Source organism: Podarcis raffonei, chromosome 12 (assembly GCF_027172205.1).
Source record: "Podarcis raffonei isolate rPodRaf1 chromosome 12, rPodRaf1.pri, whole genome shotgun sequence".
NCBI classification, from domain to species: Eukaryota; Metazoa; Chordata; class Lepidosauria; order Squamata; family Lacertidae; genus Podarcis; species Podarcis raffonei.
The window spans coordinates 35,268,233-35,280,933 of NC_070613.1; positions in this window are offsets into that span (position 1 = coordinate 35,268,233).

The window sequence follows — 12,701 nt, forward strand, 5'->3', positions numbered from 1 at the left end:
GCATTTTGGATCCTATTCAACTCAGTACATAACACTGCCCGTTTCCCCAATCCTGAAGTTTAGATAACCGGCACTTTAGATAACCGGCACTTTTGCATTTAAAGGTGAATCTGCCTTCTTTGTACTTTCTGAAACAATTTAAAGGGAGAAGCGCAGTCATCTTTAGAAATTTGCACTTCCCCAAATTTCGCACTGCAGTTCCCTATCCAAATAATATAAACAAAAACATGTGCTAGGGTAAAGTGTGCATTAAATGGCATATATTCATGAAAATAACATACAAAAAATGCAACATATTAGGGGGATATTGCTTGCAGAAATGTGTAGATCAGGAGAAAAGTGCACTAAAGCACTGATAACTTTTCACAAGGACTTAAAGCTTTGCAAATTGAGGTAAAATTTGGAGAACTGAACTTAGGTTTAGAAATTTGCCCATCCCTAATCCTTTTGCCCCCTTCTTCCAAATTAGTTCTAAATCCTATTTTCATGCAGCCTGGATCTTTATTCCCTCTAGTTCAATCTGTTGTTTCATCACCCAATAAAAGGTCCATGTTTGTTTTGGTAACCTTTGGAATGGGAAGCTGCTGTTATTTAGTCACTGCTGCCTTCAGATGGAGAGCAAACAGGAGCATGATTCTGGGCATCCACAATCTGGGGCCCAAGTTGGCACCGCTGCTCTATGCCAACTGAAAACTGTTCCTCCCAAAACTTAGCTTTGAAAATAGTCAGTACCATGTAAAAATCAGCAGTATGTAAAAATCCTCTGCAAACAGAGGCCTTCACGGTGGAGGCACAGGCCCGGCCCAAGTCAGCACCACAACACCTGAACACCAGAGGTAAGGTGGCTGGGCAGGACACCCGCAGCAAAAAAATTATGGGTGCCCAGGCACCCAGGGCCTCCTGGAGCTGGCACCCCTGTCATAGAGGGTTGCGTTTTGGAAGCAAAGAGTCAAGTTCCACTGCATACGTGAGGTTCTAGCCTTTGGGCAGAAGGCAGTGCATCACAAGCTATTAAATATGTGGGACATGTGCTGCTAATCTCTAGAAACCAGCATGTCATCTTGGCCTGCAAACTTGGAGCAGTGGCAGATTGGTTGTGTTTTTGTGCAAGTTGTAGCGTAAGAGGAGCCCGGCTGTGCTTTTAAGGCTCCTGATTGTCTCAGTGAATAATACACAGTTAAAATATCAGTTCACAGAGCAAATGTGCAGCCTCATAAAAGCTGGATCTCTGTGCTGAAGTTGTTGGTATATATTTGGTTTTGTTCCTTGCCTGGGGACATGACTCAAGTTTTACTTCCCAGACGGCACTGCTTCTGAGATCTCCTGCTCCTGCAGTGTCATGCCATTATCTCAGTACGCCTCTGTTTTCCTGTCAAGACAGAATTCCCCACAGGTTGGTGTGTTACTGGCACCAGCCAGGGCTGACCATGGTTCTTTCTGCCAGCTTTCCTGGAGTTTGGCTGAGTCGAGCATGGCTTCTCCACCTTGTCAGGACTGTTGCCAAACTTGTTTACTCACCCCCTGAGCTGTTCTGACTCATATGCCTCAGCCCCTTTGTATTCACAGAGGCTGGCACTTTTTTTTAATCAATATATTTAACAACTCAAAGATGAGAGATAGCCAAACCACAAAGCACATCACAACTTGTGAATCATTAAGACCTATGTTTTTAATCTGTGGGTTTTTTTTTTATAACTGTTATTAACTACATCAACCAGCAACCATGCTTTCTCAGTTGAAAGTTAATTACTCCAATAGGTCATTCTTGACCTTGCAGTTCCAAAACAAGCAATCGTAGATAAATTAGCAAATTTGTACGAAGTACAATACAACGGAAAACCATTAACTACATTTGATGCTATAAATGAGAACATTAGAATGATTGGGGAACATGCTGTTTTTTTCTCCTGACAGTCTATATTCTTTTTAAAAGGAGGAGTAGGGAGAAGAACCAAATATTGATAAAGGAGCCTGGACCAGTGACTTTTTGCCACCCTCTGTCCCTGACCTGAGATAAAGGAGCGCAGGCATTGTTGGACTGTGCCCTGAATCCCCACATCGGCAAGGCGCTGGTCCAAAAGTTTGCGATTGACCATATCAACACATATTCCAGTGTCAGGTGCTTCCCCAGAGGCAAGTGAAGTGGTTGTGTGGTGAGTTCCCGCCTCCCCCCAGTGGAAATAAAGACACATGACACAGATATTTAAGGTTAATGGGTTAAATATGGCCACAACTTTATTGGTTACAGATGATGAGCGGTATTGGCTTAGGCATTGGTCCTAACCAACTATCCGGCTTCAGCCTGTTCGCTTGAAGTCCGGGAAGGGTTAACCACCAGTAGGGGGAGTCCTGCTGATGCACATCAACTAGGAACTCCCTCGGGGTCACCGCTTGGGGGCGTGCCTTAGGTCCTCACCTCCTTAGGCTTTGGACAGGGCCACGCCCCCCAGAATCCTTTATCGGACTACCCTTCAATATGCGGGGGAGGTGATGGCGCTTCGTCCCCCCCTTCCATCTACATAATAACAATACGAATGCCTAACTGCCAATACCAAGGAAGTTGTGATGATTTGCTACAAGCTGATTGGCTGGCCAGGATATGACGCGAACTGGGATTCCCTCAATCGTGCGGAGGCTGAGAGTCAGCCCCTGCGCGCATGGTGGGAGGGTGAAGGCCGCAACCCCACCTCCTTTCTACTTCAGAAGTGGCTTTCTGCCACAGTGGTCTGGGTATACAGTTTTGCTGAGGTGGGCCTTTTCCTCTGATAAGTCGCTCATTGTCTCCCAAATACCCTAGGATTCAGCTCTGCACTCTCTTTTTAAAAAAAAATATTTTTTATTAAATTTTCCATTTTAACAATCCAATCAAATCACATTAAATATTCCAAATTATACAAATACATATCATATAGTCCAAATATTCCACCAAATTATAAATTTTTATTGGGACTTCCCATGCTTCAAGTTCAGTGGGGCTCTGATCATCTTATATCTCTGCTGCCTTGAGTTTCCAATAGTTCCTTTAAATCTTCCTGTTGTTACCCTTCCTTCCCCAGCTCTGCACTCTCATCACTTCCCTGCTCCCTCTGGCCAGCCCTGCCAAGATGTCCCCACGGAGCTCACGACAGATTTTTTGCTCCTTATACTGGAACACGCTACAAGGCGTCATCCAACCTTCTTAGGGACTCCACTTACTCCTTAGCCTTTTCTTCTCCTGGAGATACCCAACAAGGCAACAGAGGCTTAGGGCCAGAGTTTTCTATTCTTAGATGGGCTACTTTCCCAGGTTGGCGAGCCCCACCTGCCCCTCAGGCTTACAATCTTAAAAAAGACACGACACAAAAGGAAAAATGATTGGGCAGCAGGAGTAAATAAGCAAACTTGGGTGAAAGCTCCTGGATACAAATTCTTCTATTGCTCAGCTGGGTTGGAAAAGTTCCAAGGAGGGGAGATGCTCAAAGGTTGCTGGTCTCTCAGTTGTGTTGATGTTAATGGCTGCTGCCAGGTGATTGTTTACTTATATGTATTAGGTGCCTCATAAATTCTCCAGGCAACATACAGCTTTAAGTATATATAAAACGATTAGAAGCATGATGCTGCAATCAAACACCAAACTATTGAAAACCCAGCACAAGAAGAAAACTCAGACACATAATTTTACACATCAGAAGACCTAATCACTTCAAATACTAAAACCCATCAGCCAGCAAAGACTGATAGTCTATCTCCACAATTATCAAATCTGTAAGAACTTAAAGATTCCATTGATGTTAAAGTAAGTATGAAATTGATGTTAAAATTCCTAGGAGAATAAAATAAAATTTTTTTTGCCTGGTAATAAGGCAGGCCTCCCATGAGAGTGTGTTGAGGGTGGAATCTGGTGTGTGTGTCCAAAATTGATCACCAGTCTTCCAGCCCTGGAAAGTGGCTCCTAGATTCATTCTAACTAACGGTAGCTGTTTTGCCCTGCATCTGCTCCCATTTTTTACATTTCTAACCTTGCTTTCGTGGGAGTCAGTTCAATCCAGCTGGATCCCCTTTCTCTGTGCACCCACACCTGCTACAAACACAGCTGGAACAGGATGACATGGGGAATTGCATGAGAAATATCCCCCTCCATTTCAATTCATTGGTTTCCCGCCTTTCCTACAAGGAGGTTGAGGTGGCATACATGGTTTTCTAGCTCCTCACAACTGCCCTGTGAGGTAGGTTATGCTGACAGAGAGTGATTGGCCGAAGGTCACATAGTGAGCTTCATGGCCTTCTGTGAGTATGAGGAAGTTTTTAATTTCAGGTAGGTAGTCATGTTGGTCTGACACAGTCGAAATAGAAACAATAATAATAATAAATTGTCTAGTAGCATCTTATAGATGGATTGGCAGTTGAAGCTTGCTTCAATGATGGCAACAGGATGGGGCCCTGCAGCATACCGGAGCACAGCAGGTGTATTTAGGGGGTGCAAGGCAGACGGCGTGGCACACACAATTCTGTCCTCCAATCCTGGGACTCCGAAGGAAGGTCAGAGGGCTGCCACCCCTGTCTCCAGCATCCGCCACCAGAGGCAAACGTCTCACTCTAATGATAGGGCCAGCCCTGTATGGAAGTAACCCCACATTTACAGGAAATTATAGTTTTTATGGTCCTGCAGGAAGTCTAAGCTGCCAGCCTCTACCTCTCTCCCCCCCCCCCCTTCCTATCACTCCACGTATCTTTAATTTTCACATGCCTTGCACCCCAGGAGTGGCTTCTTATGTCACAGGATCAGGGAAGCAAGTTAGGAATTTGAAAAATCCTACAAATACAGTGGTACCTCAGGTTACAAACGTTTCAGGTTACAGACTCCGCTAACCCAGAAATAGTACCTCGGGTTAAGAACTTTGCTTCAGGATGAGAACAGAAATCGTGCTCTGGCGGCGTGGCAGCAGCAGGAGGCCCCATTAGCTAAAGTGGTGTCTCAGGTTAAGAATAGTTTCAGGTTAAGAATGGACCTCCGGAACGAATTAAATACTTAACCTGAGGTACCACTGTATGAAGAACACATTTTCTTTTCAGAAGACTGTTGAAAATGCATGCATTTTTTAAAAAATATATATCCTGATGCCTAATCATTTCATGTTTCCTAATGCACTGCAGGACTTTTGGAAGAAATTAGCTATATAGCTAGTGTACTTAAAGGTGCTGGCAATCCCATGCTATAGGGTGCTAGGATTTAGTTACTTTAGAAACTTACAGGGGTTTATAGCCTCTGAATAATAGTATCAGTGACCCAAATTATATTTTTGCAGTGGAGGTTTCGATGGCATTGCTTCTGACTTTTCCTCCTGAGCAATAATCTCTCACAGTTGCATGTGTGGAGTCAGAAGGGCATATTAATGCACTCCTGCTGGCAAAAGTACCCCCTGGTGCCCAGTTCCCGCATCAAGGAACAAACTCTTAATTTCTGTGGGAAGTCAAATGAGACACACTTGCAGAGTTTCATTTTCTTTGAATTCAGGTGCACTGCCGTGTTTTGAGCAAATAAAACCAGGTAATACAGAATAGCATGTTGATGTTCAAAGAATTCTAACCTTTTCCCATTTGCTACTTCAGCTAAGTAGCGTCAAACAATTTGGCATATACAGGCAGATTATGTGGTAGTATTCAGGTGACTGGAAGAGTACAGAGTGCAGTTTTTATTTGAAAATATAATTTGGTCACCAATGTTTCTTTTTTTAAAAATGGGGAAAATCCACCACACTCTATAAGCACAAGATATACAAATCCACAGAAAAAGAAATATTGGGCTGCATCCATTTGTGTGCCCCTCTAGTAATAATATTAATAATATTATTTTTTTATACCCTGCCCATCTAGCTGGCTTTCCCCAGCCCCTCTGGGCAGCTTCCAGCACACATAAAAACATAATAAAATGTCAAACATTAAAACTTCGAAATAGAAATAAAAAAAGAAAAAATTATCTAGTCGCACCTTTTAGACCAACTAAGTTTGTTCTGGTATAAGCTTTCGCGTGCATGCACACTTCTTCAGATACACTGAAACAGAAATCAGCAGACCCTTATATATAGTGGGAGGGTGGGGTGGGGTATTTCTCAGAAGGGTGGTGGGCGATGATTGGCTGAATGGGTATGGTAAACCTGTTGACGACTGTTAATGACTGCAATTAGTCGTACAGGAACTGGTTTGGGTTCTTCTTTGATCTTGTGTTTTACAACAGTTGAACCACAAAGATGGAATTGCAGAAGAAGAAGAAGAAGAAGAAGAAGAAGAAGAAGAAGAAGAAGAAGAGGAGGAGGAGGAGTTTGGATTTGATATCCCGCTTTATTACTACCCGAAGGAGTCTCAAAGCGCTAACATTCTCCTTTCCCTTCCTCCCCAACAACAAACCATCTGCAAGGTGAGTGAGGCTGAGAAACTTCAAAGAAGCGTGACTAGCCCAAGGTCACCCAGCAGCTGCATGTGGAGGAGCAGGGACGCGAACCCGGTTCCCCAGATTACGAGACTACCGCTCTTAACCACTACCCAGGGTGGACAATGGCAAGAGGCTTTATGTGGTATTACCCAGCTTCTGCTATAACACCTGAAACCCACTGCTTTTTAAATGTGCATTTCCACTGCCAGGACTCACTGTATTGTCCTTAAGTTCCCCTGTCTTGTTCTGCTGTTGATGTTTAATCCACAAAGCAAAGAGCGCCAAACATTTAGTGCTGAATTTTAAGGGCTTATCCACACTTCCTCTTCTCCCACTGCTTTCCCCTTAGCACTCAATCAGGAGCAAACGGCAGTTCGGATTTTCTCCAGATAGGCATTTGCTTTGATTTAGCACTTCAGAGCAGGTGTTTCCTGGGAAAGAAGTAGGGCAAAGGGGGAAACTGTTCAGAGCCCTTTCTAGAAAGTGTGGCAGAAGTGTAGATGAGCCCTAAGTGTGAATATCAGAATGGACTTTAGCAACATGTAAAATATTTGCTCCTTTTGAACATTAGTGATGAATGCCTTTCTGTTTTAGACAAGGCCTGTGCGCCCACCATACATTTAAATCACTTTACTTCCCTCAAATAATCTTGGGATCTGTAGTTTGTTAAGGGTGCTGGGAATTATAGCTCTGTGAGGGGGTAAGCTATATTTCCCATGATTTCTTGGGGGAAGTTATGTGCTTTAAATGTATGCTTTCTACGCAGCCAAGGTAGAACTGACAACTTCCTGCCTCTGCACTGACAATGTGGTGGATGCTATAAGGCTAATGCAATTTTCCAACTCAGTCAGTAGCTGGTAGGCATGGAAGGATCTGTCCATTTCAGATCTCTCTGTTTCTCATTTTTCCAATCTTAAATTCAGCTCTACAGATTCCTGCGGCAGTTTATTATTGTTGTTTTAAATCCTCATGAAGATTCTTCAGCATTTTAGTGCTAATTTCTCCTCATAAACATTTTTATATGCAGTTTTGAATAATGTGTACATTTTTGGAAGCAAGCTCTCCTTGCATTTCAATGTTATTTTCATTAATATTATTTTTTAATGTACGTACAGTGGTACCTCGGGTTAAGAACTTAATTCGTTCTGGAGGTCCGTTCTTAACCTGAAACTGTTCTTAACCTGAGGTACCACTTTAGCTAATGGGGCCTCCTGCTGCCGCCGGGCTGCCGGCGTGCAATTTCTGTTCTCATCCTGAGGTAAAGTTCTTAACCTGAGGTACTATTTCTGGGTTTGCGGAGTCTGTAACCTGAAGCGTCTGTAACCTGAAGCATCTGTAACCTGAGGTACCACTGTATACTTTTACCTAAGATATGCTTTTTTGTTTGCTTGCAAAATTCAAATAGCCACGTTTGGTTCTCATATTGTTTTGAAAATGCGAATTTGATAGATTTGGCTTTAAATACAAACTGCATTGTTTCTCTCTCTCTCCCCCCCCCCCACATCCCTAGTAGCTGGGTACTAGTAACTAGCTAACTCTCTGAAAACATCCATTTTCATGATGTCAACTTTTCTGGTTTCAAATCTCTCTCTATATTGGGATATGCACTACGGGAGGAAAATGGAAACTAATTTGTGCAATTATATTAATCTTTTTGGCATCGATGGGAAAGTTGTGTACCTCCTAATGGACCAAGGCAATTTATAAACTTGCTGTGTTCTGACCTCTTTTTACGAGCCTCCCAAATTGTGGGTGACAATATTTATTTTCTATCTTGTTGCTTCAGGGTTCTGCTGCTGCTTGCTCGGCCTCTGATGCATTGTTGTTTTGGCTCAGTACCTTTCCTTATGCCGCTTGTTGTTCAGGGACTATTTTAGCTGCTGTTTCCCTGAAAATACATAGATGTGACAAAGGCCGGCACGCACATCCATATCTGCAGGCGACCAACTTGCCGTCTGATTCAACCTCATTAATTGCCCCTAGCCACGACAGCATCAGGTCTGTACGGCTAATCTCTGCAGAAAGGCACCAGCGCTGCTGACACCCAGAATGAGTTGCTTTATCAGTTTTATTGCTGCTGAGGCCAATAACTTAACTGCCCGGTGTTCCTTGGCTCCAGATGCTGCCACTGATGGAGTATGAAATATCTTGAGAGCAGCCTCAGAATAAGGGCTGGTTTTTTTCACGTAATGCCAAAGGGCACCAACAGTCCTTCGGAATAAATCGGTGTATTTCTGTGACGGAATTTGGAGAAGAGAAGTGTCTTTTGTTTTGTTTTTCCCTTTCAGAGCACTCATAGCCACCTCAGAAAAAACAAAAAACAAAAAACCTTACCCATTTCAGGAATGTTATTGGTACCCAAAACTACTCACAGGTATATCTTCATGATTATCAGATGTAAACCTACAGTTAAAAACAGGAAGTGAATGCTAGACTGCCCATTTCTCTAGCATGTCTGGCACTATGTACAGTACAAGGGGGGAAATGGCGTTATTTTAGTTCCAAGGTCAATTTTACACACAGGAAGAGCTAATCGCCTTAAAAACTAAAACCCATCGACTGTCAACGCTGATATTCTATCTTTGCAACTATCAAATCTGTAAGAAATGACAAATTCTGCTGATGTTAAGTAAGTATTTGCCTGATGTTTGAAGGCTGAGGGGACGGGATTGCCTGTCATTAAAAACCCCCACACCTACATGAGTTCCAGGCAATTTTGGAATTGAGTGGATCAGTGCAGGTTTTGAGGATTACTCACATGACTGCCTCGCTGTGCATATTTAGTGCGGTTCTTTCCAGATCTTTGGGACGATAACAACCACCATCTTTGGCAATTGGACATGCTAATAGGAACTGATAAGAGTTGTAGTCCACAGATTGAGGTCACTAGGTTGGCTATTCCTGCACAAAGCTCGCTTTCTGTGCTCCCACAGAGCTGCCGAAAGCTAAGTTTCCCAGTTTCATCCATGGACAAGTTAAACATGGCGAGGTGGAATGGCCCAGCCCTGAGGTTTGCCTCAATAGGAGCTGACCTGAGAATGTGCTTTCTGTGCGCACAGGTATGCAGCGAGGGCTTGAGAAGCGCATTCTCAGACACAAACGGATTACTCTATAACTATTCCAGAAGAATGTGTTTTGGATTGACAAATGGTGTGAGGCAGGGGCAGCGTAGGGATTGCATTCTGTGTACAGCACATACACACACCCAAAAAAGGTGCCCACGTCAGTAAGGAGCTCCTGATAAACTATACAACATACGCATGATTCCAGTTTTGAGGGATTGGACTCGATGACCCTTTGGATCCCTTCCAACTCAACAATTCTACGATTCCATGATTAAAACACAGTGTGTACACACCTCTAGGCTGCTGAAATGGAAAATACTCATTTGTTAGCATAGGATTTCCTTTCCAAAACCACCACCACCAAGCAGTGACAGAAGTGTTTACAGGGCAAATGATGGTGAAAAGAACCAAGGAAGATGACAATGAAGGGTCCTGCGTGAGAGAAAGGCCAAAGAAAGGGTATGAGACTGAGGGAAGAAGGGCAAGCTCCCAGGTGAGAGCTGGGAGGCTTCGCTCTTCTGTGTGTGGAATGAGGATCAATATATAATTGGGATAGAGAGCTTGGTATTATATACACAAATAGTTTCTTCTTCTTCCTTGTTCCCTTTTTTATTTTTCTCTTGGTTTGTTTCTTATCTATCTTCCTTAGTTCGACTCGGATGCGGCAGCGGGGTGCAAATATCCGCCCAGCGTCCCCAAATTACCAGGGATAGTGTTGGGGTGGCCGTAGCTGCACACTGCCAGCCATCCGGGGGGGGGGCATGCCGCTGCAGGAGAGAGATCCCCGCAGAGGCTTGGGAGGGAAGCTTCACGCCTGCCAGCTTTATGGTTGGTGGGTCGCAGCTGGCAGGCATGCAGGGAAAGGGGAGGCCGCCGGCAAAGCCGCGCAGCTACCCCACTTGCTGGGGCTCCCCTGAGAGGCCGGCGCCCTGGCGTGACGCACCACTGAGCCCTATAGGAAAGACAGCTCTGGTTCGACTTCTACTATGTTGAAAGCTCTCAGTAACAAGAGAATTTTCAAAAGGGAAAAGAACCAAGGAAGCTTTTGCAATCATTTCTGTATAAGTCGCTGGTGTCTACCTGGGGCTCTTGCAAGAACAGTTACTTATCCTCCGCAGACGCTGTGACAAGCGGCAAATATCAACACCTGCAGCTATTATGTATGTAAAATGAGTCATGGCGGCTACTTTGCTGGTGGCGGAGCTACCAGTGGATGACAGCAGCTGCCTTGGATCATGGAGTTCACTGAGCTTTTTCCACACATGCCCTTTGACGCACCAGCAGGATGATCTTCTCACGAGTGTTCTTACACCCCTTTCACTGCCTCAGGAGCCTCTCAAGAATATTTTGCTCACTTGCAGTCAGCACTCATGATGTCCTCCCTGGGGGATAGAAGCCACAGCAGCTTCCCTATGATAAGGAAGGAATGACCTTTCAGAATCTGGTCCACCCCTCCGCTTCCAAAATGCTGTGAAAATGCAGCACCGGAGAAGATGGATATTTACCATCTTCCTCAAGCGCCTCTAAATGTCTCAAACTGGCTATGACACGTGTGGTATTGTTCTGCCCTAGCAAGTGCTATTTTTCTAGGGAAAAAAGGTGCCGGAACTCACCATGAAACCTCCATCTTTCTCTTAGAATGTCAATGGCGCCCACCTGAGAGGTGCTGGAACCAAATTCCGGAAAGTTCCAGTTGAAAAAAAGCCCTGGCCCTACCCTTTATCTGCAGTTTACTCTGCTTCCATTCCACAGAGGGTGTCAGGCTTTGGGGAATTGGCTCGCCCCTCCCCCGGCAGTAGATAAGAAGATCAAACGAAAGGAACGTCTTACCAGTTAGAATCTTTAATAATCACAGTGAAAGAACACATCTCCTAGAAATGGTGGTGCTCCCAATTAAGGGATACTCCCTCCCTCCGTCCCTATTAATCTATACCACCACTCCTACGTCTTGTAATCTGAGTTTGTAACCTCTGCACTTTCTGTTCTGACACTTTCTGAGCTCTCTGTGATTTTGGAGATGGGGCATGAATGCTGTCCAGAGACTGTGAATCTGTTAACTCTCTCTTCTAGTGTTTCTTCTGCTAGCTGTTCCCCATCCAGTATTTCCCAGCTTCTGCCTTCTGAACTATGCCCCTCTGCAAACCACTCTTCCAAATCTATGCTATTCTCCTGCTCCTGGGAAGATGCAGGATCAGAATTGGGGGAGGTTCCCACCATTCATCCTCAGTGCAGCCCTCCTTACACGGTCTCTGACACATAGGTGGAGAGAGCTCGAACCTCCCGCCAAGTCTGAAATGAAAGCTAGCTTGCTAGCCGAGAAATGGGGAGGGACATAGATGGCCTCCTCTCTCAGACTTTGAATGCTTGTTTTTACTTTATTATTATTAATGCTTTTAACTTTTTATGATTCTGCTGTATGGTTTTAAGTCTTTCTATTGTTGTAAATGGCTGTGATATATATTTTCTATGACACGGCGGTAGATAAATATTTTTGCAAATAAATAGATAGAAATAGTGGCCTGCCTTCTGCCGCCATCATGTGGAAGCCATTTTATTCATAGCAAATGGCTTTCATTAGAATTCTGAACTAGGGGAAGATTGACACTTTTTCTCTCCTCCCCCCAAATTACACTGATGTCTAATTAAGAAATACCATGTGTCAAACCAATTTTTAAAAATCTGTATCTGTGGATGAAAAAACAGACAAACTCCTGTCAGTCTAATCAACTGACAAACCGGGAGGCTAATGACGTTAATTGTTACTCTTCCAGGAGAGAGGGGGGATTTTTTTTGTAAGCAAGCAGGTATACATGTAATTATGGCATGCTTTTGTTGTAAGGAAAAAATTAATGAAATGACTAATCTTGTCAGATTCTGAAAGTGACAGCTGAAATGAACCTGGTACCCTCATCAACTGTAATCTTTTTATCTTGCCTTGTACCACACTAAATAAGTGATTTTCTTTGAAATTACCCACATCAGCCTGTTTTCACATGGAAGCAAAAATCAGCATGGAACTAAAATTCTATGCATACTTACCTGGTAGTAAGCACCACAGGGAAAAACAACAACAACAACAACAACATACTTTTCAGTTGACGTTTCTGTAATTGTGTTGTTTAGCTGTCTTTTTTGCTTCTCTATTTTTGCATCCTAGTTCCCCTGGGGGGCGGGGAGAGGGAGACCCAGAAAATAGGTGGGTGGAGAGAACCATCAGCACATTTCAT